This window comes from Ursus arctos, unplaced genomic scaffold (genome assembly GCF_023065955.2).
Source record: "Ursus arctos isolate Adak ecotype North America unplaced genomic scaffold, UrsArc2.0 scaffold_3, whole genome shotgun sequence".
NCBI lineage: Eukaryota > Metazoa > Chordata > Mammalia > Carnivora > Ursidae > Ursus > Ursus arctos.
In genome coordinates this window covers 82058198-82070766 of record NW_026622985.1, presented here as the reverse complement: position 1 = coordinate 82070766, position 12569 = coordinate 82058198, and positions in this window count along the sequence as shown.

The window sequence follows — 12569 nt, the reverse complement described above, 5'->3', positions numbered from 1 at the left end:
ACACTGGCTCACGAATCCCAGCAGAGAGGAGACACGTCCCGAGAGCTACTATGGGTGACAGGCAAGATCATTTATTTATTCGAGGCGTCTTCCCGAACCCTTCTTCTAAAAAGGACTGACCTAGAACAAGAAGAACTAATATATCATAGGAAAATGTCAGAGAGGGTGGAGAAGAGGAGGCTGCCAATAGTGGAATGACTTGGCTGCTCAAGACCCAAGGAGAATAAAAACCAGAAGAGCAAGGAGGGCTTTTTGTGCTCCGTTCCTCTGCTGCTAGGACTGCCAGATAAAATACAAGAAGCCCAATTAAATCTGAATTTCTGATACATAACAAATAATTATTTTAGCATAAAAAACTGTGTCCCATGAAATATTTGGGACACATTTATACTAAAAAAAAAAATTGTCGCTCCAAAATTCTAATTGAACAGGCATCCTGGATTCTTATTTGCTCAGTGTGGCAACCCGGCCTGCCACACCTGAATTACAGAGGAGCTATTAAGAGGAGGGCAGCAACCACACAGTTCGGGGGGCAAGCATGAGTAGAGGGGCATAACTCAGTGCCCAGGACAGAGCACTAGTTAAGGAGACAGGGCTGCAGCTTCTTATCAGTGAGCAGATTGTTTTGCAGGACATCGGCTCAATGATTCCCACCCTTGAGAAAGCCACAGAGAGACGCGGAGATAGGGAGGTGGCTCTGATTGCAGCCACTCTGGGGCACAGGACTCTTGGTGTGTGCTAGGATCATCAGCGGAGAGATGGACAGAGCCACAGGACTCTGGCAAGGGACGGTGTTCCCCGTGCCATTTTTCCAGGTGGAACGTGAGGGAAGCAGCTGAGAACAGGCTGATCCTACAGACCCTGAAAAATCATTTTCTCCCTGACCTCGGCCAGCAAACTCTTTTATTTAAAGGAGGGGCAGAAAAAGAAGGCGCTCTCTTTACACACACACACACACACACACACACACACAGAGCACCTTCCTGTGGTCGTGCCTCAGCAGTCCCTCACACAATATGCTCTAAATTAATAGCTTCAGGGAGATAATGGTTTATAAAGCAGGAGTTTGTATGCGACCGAGGAAAATGTTCTGCTCTTTATTATACAGCTATGTATTTTTTTTGCAGTCAGATTATGAGCAAACGAGGTTAAATGCACGCACAAACACACACACATACGGGGAAATAGGCCTCAATTTTCTACTCCATGACCCGCCGCCTCAAACTTCCTCCTTTGCCTTTGCTTTGACTGTTTCTCTTGCTTCCATTTTTCACCTCATCCTTTCTTTCTCCTGCTCGTTCTGTTTCCCCTGTTTATTTCCTTTGCCCTTTTTTTCTCTTTCTGTGCTTTCTTGGTTTTCTTATTATTTCTTCTTTTGTCTTTCTCTTCAAGGCAGGAAAACAGCTCAATCAAAAATAAGTTTAAAAACATACAATGTCTGAACTGGGAGGTGCCTCAGGAACCATTTTGCAAACAAAGAAACTGAGGCACACGAAGGTGAAGGGATTTTGTCAGGATAACATGGTTTCCAGCACTTAGGATTGGGTTCCGATCTCCTCTCTCTCCAAATTTGGTTCCCCTTCCACTGTGGCAAACTCCTTCCCAGAGGTCTGGCATCATTTTGTAAGGGTTGAAGTGAACTGTGTCCCCCACAATAATTTGTCCACCTCTTAACCAACCTCCATCCCGTTACCTGTGATTGTGGCCTTATTTGGAAATAGGGTTTTAGCAGATGTGATCTAGTTAAGCTGGGGTCAACCTGGAGTAGGGTGGGCCCTAAATCCAATGACTGGTGTCCTTTGAAGAAGGCTATGTGAAGACACAGGAACTCTGAGATAGACAATAAGAAGGCCGTGTGACAATGCAAGCCAAGGGACCAAGGGTCACCAGCAACCAGAAGTGGGGAGAGAGGGAGAGAACAAATTCTCTTTCAGAGCCTCCAGGAGGAGCCAATCCTGCCAACACCTTGACTTCTAGCCTCCAGAAGGATGAGAGACTAAATCTCTGTGGTCTTAAGTCACCCGTGTTGTGGTATTTTGTTTCAGCAGCTGTGGGATGCTAATACACCTTGTCCTGCTCACATACTGCAAGCTGCCGGTCTGCAGCCGGCCAGCCCGGGCTCCCCCCTGCACCACACCACCTTGGTCATCAGGAAAACTACCAAAGGAATATCTCGTATGGGCAAGAGGCTGAACCTGGGGTTTCTGAGATATAAAGCAACACGAGACATGGTCCTGCCTTCAAGACACCTCTGTAGGACTAAAATAAGTAAGGCCATGCTAAGACATGGCTGCAGAGGCTTCAAAGAGGGGCCAGGCTGCCACTGTCCCAAATAAAAGGACCTCCCAAACTATAGCTCCATCCAGAGGAAGACAGGGCAGCCTTGTGTCTCCAGAGCAGGGATACCCCTCAGACTCTGCCTCTGAGGAGAAACCAACTCTCTGGAGGGTGGTACACACATTCCCCGTATCCTACCAGATGGACGTTCCTTTGAGCCAGCAGCCCGAGGCCTGGAAATGCAGGCTTAGGGTTTTGTATCCCCAAGGCTGGAGGCCTGCCCTACCGCCCACCCCTTGGTGCCCCTGAGGAACCTGAACACTCCCTAGAGCTGGCCTTTGCCTGACCCTGGAAGGGAGAGGTGGGGGAGGCTTTGGGAGTGTAAGGAGGGAGTCTCCAGGCTGGATATGACCCCTAACTTGAACATCAACATATCCCAGGCCACCATTTTGGCCCAGCCTCTGAGCCCTTTGGAGGTTGGTATTGGCTCCCAGAATTACCGCATGGGGGTCTGCTGGGCCTGACAATGGCCAAGTGGGGAGTGCTCCCCAGGCCCAGAGGGGAGTGCTTCTTCCTGTGGAAGTGGGGGAGGGGTGAAGGGTTGGGGGAGGGGAGGAGAGGCTCTTCCAAGGCCCACCATCAAGCTTGTTCCCAGAGCTGCAGAAAACAGGTGGAGGGGCCTGGAGCTGTTGGCCCTGTTCAATCCTGACTCTGGGTGATTTGCTTGTTCTTGGCTCCTAGCAAATTAAAATGTCCTTTATATTTATAACAGGAGCAATAATCCGCCTTAGGTTTTGAAACCAAGGTGGAATAGTCCATTCTACTCTCTTGTCAGATGCTAATCTGACTCACTGATAATGAAAAAAGGAGAAGAAAATCAGAGGGAAAGCCAGCTTGGTCTGTAGAATCAGAGGATTTGCAAGGGCAAGAAGGGGAGGAGGGGGCTTTGAATTAAAATTAAATATTAGGAGGTGGAGAAATCACACTGGGAAAGACCGGCCTGGAAGTGATACAGAAGTTGATGTAAAGGGGGTGGGGTGACAGCTGGGCCCGCTTAGGCAGGCCAGGATCAGAAGAGGCAGAATAATAATGCCATGTACCCCATCGGAAATCAGTTCATGGCTTCCCCTCCTGAACTCACTAGGGGAGTGCCTATGGGGAGGGAAAGGCTGGTGACAGTGGGGGTTTTCCATGGGTGTTTTTTTTATTTTTTATTTTATTTTAGTTTCTCGTAGTTTAGCTCCAGAGTTTGGGCTCTTCTGGGTGTGGAAGCATGAAGAGTCCAAGGGGAAAAGTAGAGGAAAAAAGGGGGAAAAGGAACCTTTCACGTATGGCTTGAGAGAAAGTTCAGAGTCAGACTAGGTTGTTGTGCCCCATTTCTTGAACTGAAAGATTAGACCAAACAGTATTGTTTTGGTTTATCTTTTTATCCAGAAAACGGGGAGTGCACAAGAATGGTCTCTTCCCAAAGTTTCAGTTTGCGTGTGTCAGTCCCACGGATGTCCTTTGTTCCTCCATTTGGGGGCAGTACAAGCTCTCTGAGATGTCCTGGAGACCCCTCAAAGTGAGATCTGAGTACATCCCACAGCATCTATTTGAAGGCAGACCATCTCGAACACGCCCTCCAAATTCAGTGAGAACTCACCTAGCTGTTTTCACATGACGTGGTAGGGGGCCGGGGGAGAAGTCATTTTATGTATGTACGTATGTATGTTGTCAAATGACTCCTGAGTGTAAGAAAATGATTCCTTCTACACATTGATCTTCAGCCAGCGCTCCTGTAACTTCCACCCCCTGGACGTCCACTCCACCTTCCAGACAACAACTGCTCCCACACACACGGGAAGGTGGTGGCTGTCTTGCCCCATACATTTCTCCATATAGATAAAACTGGTACCTTGACTGCCTGCCACTGTCTTCGCTCGGGCTGCTACAACAAAGCGCCATAGACTGAGTGGCTTATAAACAACAGAAATCTATTTCTAATAGTTCTGGAAGCTGTAAGTCCCAGATCAGGGCACCAGCACAGTTGGGTTCTGGTGAGCGCCTTCTTCCAAGTTGCAAACTGACCTCTTCTTGCTGTGTCCTGACACGGTGGAAACGGGAGAGAGAGCTCTCTGGGGTCACTAGTAAGGTCACTAATCCCATTCGTGAGGGCAGAGCCCCTCCCAAATGCCCCATATCCTAATTCCATCACATTGGGGGTTATGATTTCAACATATGGATTTTGGGAGGACACAAACATTTAGTCCATTGGACACATATAACATGTTTTCCTGATTCCTGGCCATCCTGGTCAGCTATAGTTTGTCTGTATCCCCTTTAAAGTACGGTTCCTATAACTTAACAAGAAATTGGTCTTCCTTCCTCCCTCTCAGATCCACCCTCCACCCTGCCACCACAGCAAACATTACAAAATACATATAGCCCCTCGAGTTTTGCTGGTCAAAACCCTACACTGGCTTCCCACTGCCTATGAAAAAAGATTCCTCAGTGTCCCCCATAATCCCCACCATCTCTGGTTACTCCAGTAGCTTCCTTACTAGGATCTCTGGTCCCATTCTTGGCCTGCTCACTCCATGACTCATTCTCTAGAGCTAGGACAAAAACTGTACCCTCCATGTACCAAGTACCATATATCACACGGTGTCCCCTGTTTACAACTCGTTAATGAAACCCCACTGTACTTGGAATAAAATCCAAATCCCTCCCCAGACCCTGCAAGTCCTGCATCAGCTGGCCCCTGTTGCCTCACAATCTTGGGCAGCCCTCCTCCCTGTCAACACCTGAAGTGCGGTCTTCCCTTCAGGCCTTCACACAGGTCAACCTCTTTCCTGCTGCAAACTCTTCTCGCATACCGTTCCCTGCCCAGAATGCTCTTCCCTCATTCCTCACAGGGCAGCTCCTTCTCACTGTTCAAGACTGAGCTTGTATGCTACTCCTCCAATGGGCCTCCCCTGATCCCTAGCGCATGCTCATGCTTGCACCCACACTCCCTGTCCTCTTTGAACCCACTGTCATCTTGCATTGTAACTATATCAAATCTATAATACGGGGGTTGGCTTATTTGTCTATTTATTGGCTGTCTGACTCTCCCACTAGAATATAACCTCCACAAGAACAGAAAGCATGACGGTTTGTTGATCACTGTATACCCAGTATCTAGTTAATGTCTTGTACATAGGAGATGCCCAATAAATACTTATTGGATCAGTGAAGCTCTCAGATACTTTATCTCCTACCCTCCTCCTGCTCCTACTCATTCTCTAAGATCCAGGTCAAGAATCCAGTACAAAATCGTCCCTGACTTCAATGAACAGAGGCTATCATCGCCCCAAGTGTGCAGGAAACAATGACTGGAGACCCACTCTGTGCCCAGTACGACGATGTGTGCTGAAAACACAGGATTCATCTACATCTATCCCTTGGCCTCCAGGAGTCCACAGCCTAGTGGAAGATATATGCACACAACAAAATCATTAAAACAAAACGCCGAATACTCGTGGATGACACAGGGACATATGGGATATCAGAGCAGGAGAAGGTGGGCACCCAGCAGGGTCTGGATTAATGACAGCACAGGATCAGGTAATAGGTACTTCCCGCCTGCTCCGCACCTAAGCAACTATCCCATGGCTTTACCATTTATTCACCTGCCTCCTGGTGTTCCCTGCCAGAGCCCAGAGCTCGGGACAGGGATGCTGTCAGTCTTGGGGCCCCAGAATCCCCCAAACCATCCCAGTGCATCCACTGCAAACGCAGGTGTGCCGTGGGAACAAATCCCCAGGACTTGTGCTCTGCCGTAGGCTGCTCTAGGCCCTGCTGCTCTGGCTGTCTGCATCCACACAAAAGAAGCCCCTCTCTCAAAACCAAGTCCTCCCTGGAGAAAGCCCAGCTATTTATTGAGTGCCACCTGCCACATGGGTTAATCCAGCCCTGGATTTCTCCTTTACAGCCAACGCCATTTCAACCACAGCTGATCTCCCATCTGACCCTCAGAACTGTTGAGAGACGAGGGGCAATAAATCGCTGTCCAGGCGCCCAGCGCTGGCTTGCTGCCACCGCCACTGCCTCTGCCCCCACACCTCGGAAGAAAGACTTACGGGAGCCGCAGATGATGCTGAACTTCAATTAGGCCCTGCTGGCAAATTAGTCACGCAGGGTGACATTTTCCAATCATGGAACATTAGCATCCTCCCTAATTACACAATTGTGGGGCTAACACACTTAGGAACAAACAAGACCAAGACGCTCAGCACCTCGAGTGTGCGTGCGCACATCGCACACGTGCACGCTCGTGGGTACGCACACAGATGCGACGCCACAGGCAACTGGGGTCTACCTCTCCTTTAATGTGGCTTAAAACCTGACCGTGCACTTTGCTAAGAAGCGAGAGGAAAACCACATGAAGGAAATCCCGATATCTCAGGAGCATTTCTAAGAATTTCACAGATGAAGAGACTTTCATTTCACAGAAAACAAGGGCTGTAAATGCTAAGGGTACTACACCAGCCTGAGAGAAAACTATCTGTCCTTTCCTTTCAGGCCTGGTAGCCACAGGGACTCACCGGGGTGAGAGGCAGCAGGCTCACTGTGCCACACACCTGCTCTGCGACCTCCTAGAACCTGCTGAACCTGAACTCCCCTCCCTCACCCGTGGAAACACCCACCTCTCCTCATTCATTCATTCAATGAAGATTTATTGAGTGTCTACTCCATGCCAGACACTGCTTGAAGCCTTGAAGACAGTGGTGAACAAGGAAGGAACGATGCAGTTGGACACATCTGAGCCACAGCCGATGCTGTCACAACTTTAACACTCACAGCTTTAATAGGAGAGGTGCCAGGCATCGCAGCAGGAACCTGAGTTACCCAGTGACCAGCCGGGAGCAGAGGGGGTGGTGGGGTGCCTCACGAGGATGGCTTAGGGCTTTCCCTAACTGAACAGGCAGCTCTTGCAGGGCAAGGGTCTGTTCTTAGCAGCTCTTCCTGGTAGATGAGTATTAGATACATTTCATGTCACTAGAAAGGAAGGAAGGCTTAGAGAGGATTATAAAAAATTAAGTATATAAATGAGTAGATATAGGCATTTCCAAATCTAAAAAAGAGAGAAATAAATGACTTGCAATTACATACATATACATGTGTATATACATGTAAATGTGTATACGTGTATTTATATGATAGTACGTATGCATGTATATGTCTGTTTGTGTTATATGTGCGTATGTGTGCATATATCCCATATCCACTCCCATATTTTATCTCAGAGTAAATTCAAGGGATAAATAGGTATGTAAATTCCCTAGCAGAGGATCTAGCACCCAGTGGGCATTCAGTAAATATTCTCTGTCATTACTCTTAGAGCCGCCTTCGTTATGACAACCTGAGTTGATGACAAGCCTGGCTCCTCCGTGCTGCATCACCGTTACCGCATTTCTGAAGGACACATCTTCCCCTGCCGTTACACTAAAATAAAGGCCCCCCGTCGCTTCTCCACAACATCACCTCCTGATGCAGCCTGGAGATGCCCCCTGCCTCTTTCATGGCAAGAGCCATCCTTATGCTAGGGATGCCACGACCAAGTCTCCACTGAACAGAGACAGCCACCATCTTGCCACCAAACTCAGCACTGCCACCCATCAAGCATGTAAAACACACTCACTGGAATTTACTCTTTGTCATTCCTCCTCCTTCCTTTATGACATCACCTCTCTATGCACGCTCCATCAGGGTGTTCGAACAACTACAGGAGCTCTGCATGCTACGGAGCTGGCTCCGGCTTTGGAGCTACATGGCGTTAATCTCCTGTCTGCCCATTCTCCATGGCTCCAAGCACGCTGGCTCCCATTATCAGCCAGAGGCAGGACTTCTAGGCCAGTGTTTGTTTGACTCACCACCCTCTCCCCTTCTGATCTGCATCAGAACAAAATATCCTAGACAGAGCCCGGCCGCCTCCCCGTGGCGTGCTGCCAGTCATGAAGACGTCATTGGAATGTCTCTTCTTTTTTTTTTTTTTTTTAATGCCGCTCCTTGTCGCCACAGATTGATCTGCCAGTTAAATATTTAGACATGCTCATCTGCCTTTGTCATAAAACACCACTTGACTTTGAGCAATGAGCAAGGAGGTACTGAGGCTGTAGCTATTCCCTCCCTGGGCCATGGGGAGAGAGGGAAGACAAGACAAGACAACCCCCCACCCCAGGGGTCTGCACATCTCCATCAAAACCCACCCAATCCAACTTCAGTGAGTCCAGCACACCCAGCCTCCAGAGCATGAGAAAGGCCGAGAAGGGGGAAGCCAGGTCCTCTCTTTGGATCACCAAGTGCATGAGTTTGCTCAGTCAGCCCCATGGTCTCTCTCAATCAGCCTAGTCCTGCCCTAGCCTTCCCAATCACCAAATGGCCTTCAGGTCAGCCTTCACAGCATCCCCACGACAGCAAAAAGTGCCAGCAACATGGCACACCACACATTATCTCATTTAATCATCACAACAACTCCCCAGGAGATAGGAATTATTGTCCCAATTTACAAACAAGGAAGCAGAGACTTACAGAGTTTAAATGAACAGTCGGCCCAACGACACTCAGGAGGGAAAACGGGGTCTGTGACTAGAGCCCAACGCCTAAGGATGTATTCCCTTCACCACATGTCCACAGAAGGTCACCACCAACATGGACCCTCTAAACTCATGTTTGATCACCTCAGCCAAAAAGCCCCTTTATTCCTCTGCAACTTCTCAGAGGCTCAAGATCTTCCCTGGGAAATCTGTCTTGCTTCCTGATCACAGGAAGAGGTCAAAGGCCAGAGACTGAACCACTCAGCTCCCGGCTTGAACATTTAAACTATAAGGTATTTTCAGAGCAGTGGCCATCAAAGCCCAGGACTCTACTCCATGTGGACCATAATAAAGTGAATTTCAGTAGATAGAGGGTCATTATAACTCTTCAAGGGCAGCCTGGAAGGGCCCTGGGCAAATTGAGGGCAACATGGTCCCACAGTGGGCACAGAGGACAGCATGGCACGGAAGCTAGTGAACGCTCTCCAACCCACGGCACCTCAAGCCCAGTGTTTGCTCTGATAGCAAAAACAGTTTGCAGAGAAACCCTTCCTTTCATTCCCCTGTTTCAGAAACAAGCAGGTGTTCTTTCATCTAAGCAGTTGGCAGAGGAGGGGAAGGAAGAGGAAATGAGGTTGGAAGCATCTGAGAAGAAGGCTAAGGCCATATCACACAGGACCAAAGACTCCAAGAAGAGAAGTGACCACTGCTGAGGATGTTCACAGGCTCTGCAGTGAAGAGCCAGAGGGGAGCAAACAGTTACTGAATCCCACTTTTACACTCCCCAGATGGGAAAAATGAAGCTTCGAGAAAATTTTAAGTGCCTTACAGAGAGTCATACACGGTCAGTAGCAAGAACTCGGATTTTCTAACTCCCAGTCCAGCTTCCTTTTTCTCTCTCTCTCTTTCTCTCTCCACCCCCCAAACCCTTCCATCTATCAACTCTGTTTCTATGTGTTGTCTTCAACTTCCTTCCCACTGTATATGGTCTTCTCCCATGAAGTGGTTGGGGGCTCCAAATTACACAACTTCCATTATGATATGCAAGAAGGAGGAAGACTTCCCCCTCCCAGGCTGTAATTAGCCTTGCTTGAGCCACATCCACACCCCTTACCCAATCAATGCATCTATGGTGGGAGAGGGACGCAGACTCTACCAGAATGACAAGAAATGGAAGAGATGCAGTTTCCCCAAAGAAATGGCAGCACCATTGCCAGAAAAAAATAGAGACAGATTCAACAGATGTCCACATACAAAGACAGCCTAGCCACTCTTGCCTCATGAATTGGTTAAAAAAAAAAAAAAGACACTCAATTTTCTAAACAACGTTTTATATTCTAGATTCAAGGAAGAAGGGTGTAGGAAGACAAACTTGGGCCTCCTGTCCTAACTCACATTTCCAAAACCAGATTTTTCCAAAGAAGGCTACCTGCCTTTGGAGTCATCAGTAGCTTGCCAAGCCACTAATAAGTGATATGCTTTCCCATTTGACTACTGTTCCTTGCAAATATCGTTCCCCCATCAGGAACCTTGAAGGAGAGGCATGGTGAAAAATAAGACTCCATTCAAACAGTCCATCCAAATCCCTGACCTTCCCTCAACTCTCCACGCCCCGCCACCTGAATATGACCAGTCAGCTCACTCTCTCCCGAGCCTGAACTTGTAAAAGCCAAATGGAAGAGACAAAGGAAGAAGGCAGGGGAGAAGAGAATAAAGTGGGATGTGCAGTCAACAGAGGCCGGCACCTGCTCTTATTCAAAATAGCTCACCAGCACATTTGAGCTCTTCCCTGCCACACCCACCTCCACTTTAGTTTCTTGGAAAGCTCTGGGCTGGGAGAGTCTTGCAGACCACAGCTGATGATGGGACAAGAAGGGAAAACAGTGTTAGACAACTCAGGAATGAATGTTCATACCATCACTTACCAGCTGAGTGACCTTGAGCAGTCATTAACATCTGTGATCCTCAGTTCCCTCACCTGTAAAATGGAAATAGTGATTGTTACGCATCTCAGAGAGTTGTCATGAGGAGTAAGCAAGATAACGTCTTGGAATGGCGCCTGGGACACGGTAACGTCCAAAAAGTATTAGGTGTGTTATTGTCATCAGCAGCCATGTACGTGTTGTGCCCATAAGCTGTAGAAAAAGTATATCTGAATCACATATATGTGCCATTTTTCAAGTGTGCTGTTTTAATGAATTAACTGTAAATTCACTGAAAACTATTACCAAACACACTGTACTTCATATTATTTATATATTTTCTCAATGAGTGTTCAGAATTTAGCTATTCCCATGTTGAGTTTCCCTTTTTTCCAATTAAAAGAGTCTACATCCTCAAAAAAGGTTGAAAGGCACCCACACGCATCACAGAGTTGTCTTCACTGTAACTTAGATTCTGTAGAAGTTGTAACTCAAGTGCGACATTTAGTACTTGACCTCTAACATTTTCAAAGAGTGATGCTCTTTCACTATTGCCCTTTGCTACTGTTGCTTACAGAGAAATTAGGTAGAACTCATGGCATCAGCAAGCATTAAATATCCCCATCTGTCCTGCTTACCCTAGAAGTTTTGCTCACCTGGATTTTTCTCTCCTACCCATGATGGATGGCCAGGAGCCACACTGTCAGATTGACTTCCAATCCATAAATAGCTCTGCCATTTAGATGCCATGGGGATAACATTAATACCAAACACAAAGACTAAATAAAAAGCCTTTAGCAACTGAATGGCCCTTAGATTTCAGAGGTATCGATCCAGTGGAGCCTGCTAAGTTATTATGGCTAGAGTTCTGCTCAGAGAAATCTGTGATCCTGAGGAAAGTCAGAAGTCATGATCACCTTTAACTACAAAGTACAGCAAAAGGGCTGCGGAGCTCATTGCCCCATCTGTACTGCTGCTTGCCCGGGGCTGCATTCATTCCCCCTATTCAGAGCTAGCCTCGGGAACAGCTCTGGGGTTCAGTTTCTCCAGACCAACAAGAGCTTGAATTTCACAATACTCCTAATTTCTGATTTTTGTCCCACACCAACTCTCCAAGAGGGGGTAGATATTATCTCACTTCTATATAATAATGAGGACATTAAAGTCAAGTGGTCTGCCCCAGATCAAGCACTAAGTGACTGGCTAGAGCTAGGGCAAGAATGGCAGGCTCCCCCAGCCATGGAAGCCCCCAAACTGGCTCCTGAGCCCTGGACCCATCCGTATGCAATATCTCCTAAAGCCCTCCTGAGACTAAGGGCTCTGACTCTGCCTGGCACTGAGAGTAGCTATCACCCAGAGTTATCGATGACCCTTTCCTTTAATAATCCCCCACACTCCAGCTTGGACTAAGTTTATCACACTACCTCAAGACTTGGGTTTAAGCAAAAGGCTTGGGGTGAGCACCAGTTGGTGTCGCTTGGTGCTGGCCAAAGCTCATGGGCAGAAGGGGCCGGATTTGCGTGGGTCCTCCATGCTCTAAGCATCCTGCACGGAGGCATGCAAGGGCTGGGTTGTGAATTAACACAGGGTAGGACTGTGTAACAGCAGAGGGATCCCCACAGCCTGGGATTCTCCTTTTATGGGGCAAGCATGACAGTGGCCTTGAAAGTAAGGCAAAACCTGCCTGAGTTTGGGTACCAAATGCTCTCAGCTTGGGTACCAGCTGTTCACAGGAGTCACTGGGGATACTGGCTGCCTGGCACCTGGGGTCTATGGAGACCAAGGAAACTGAGTGCACACAGCTCCTCCT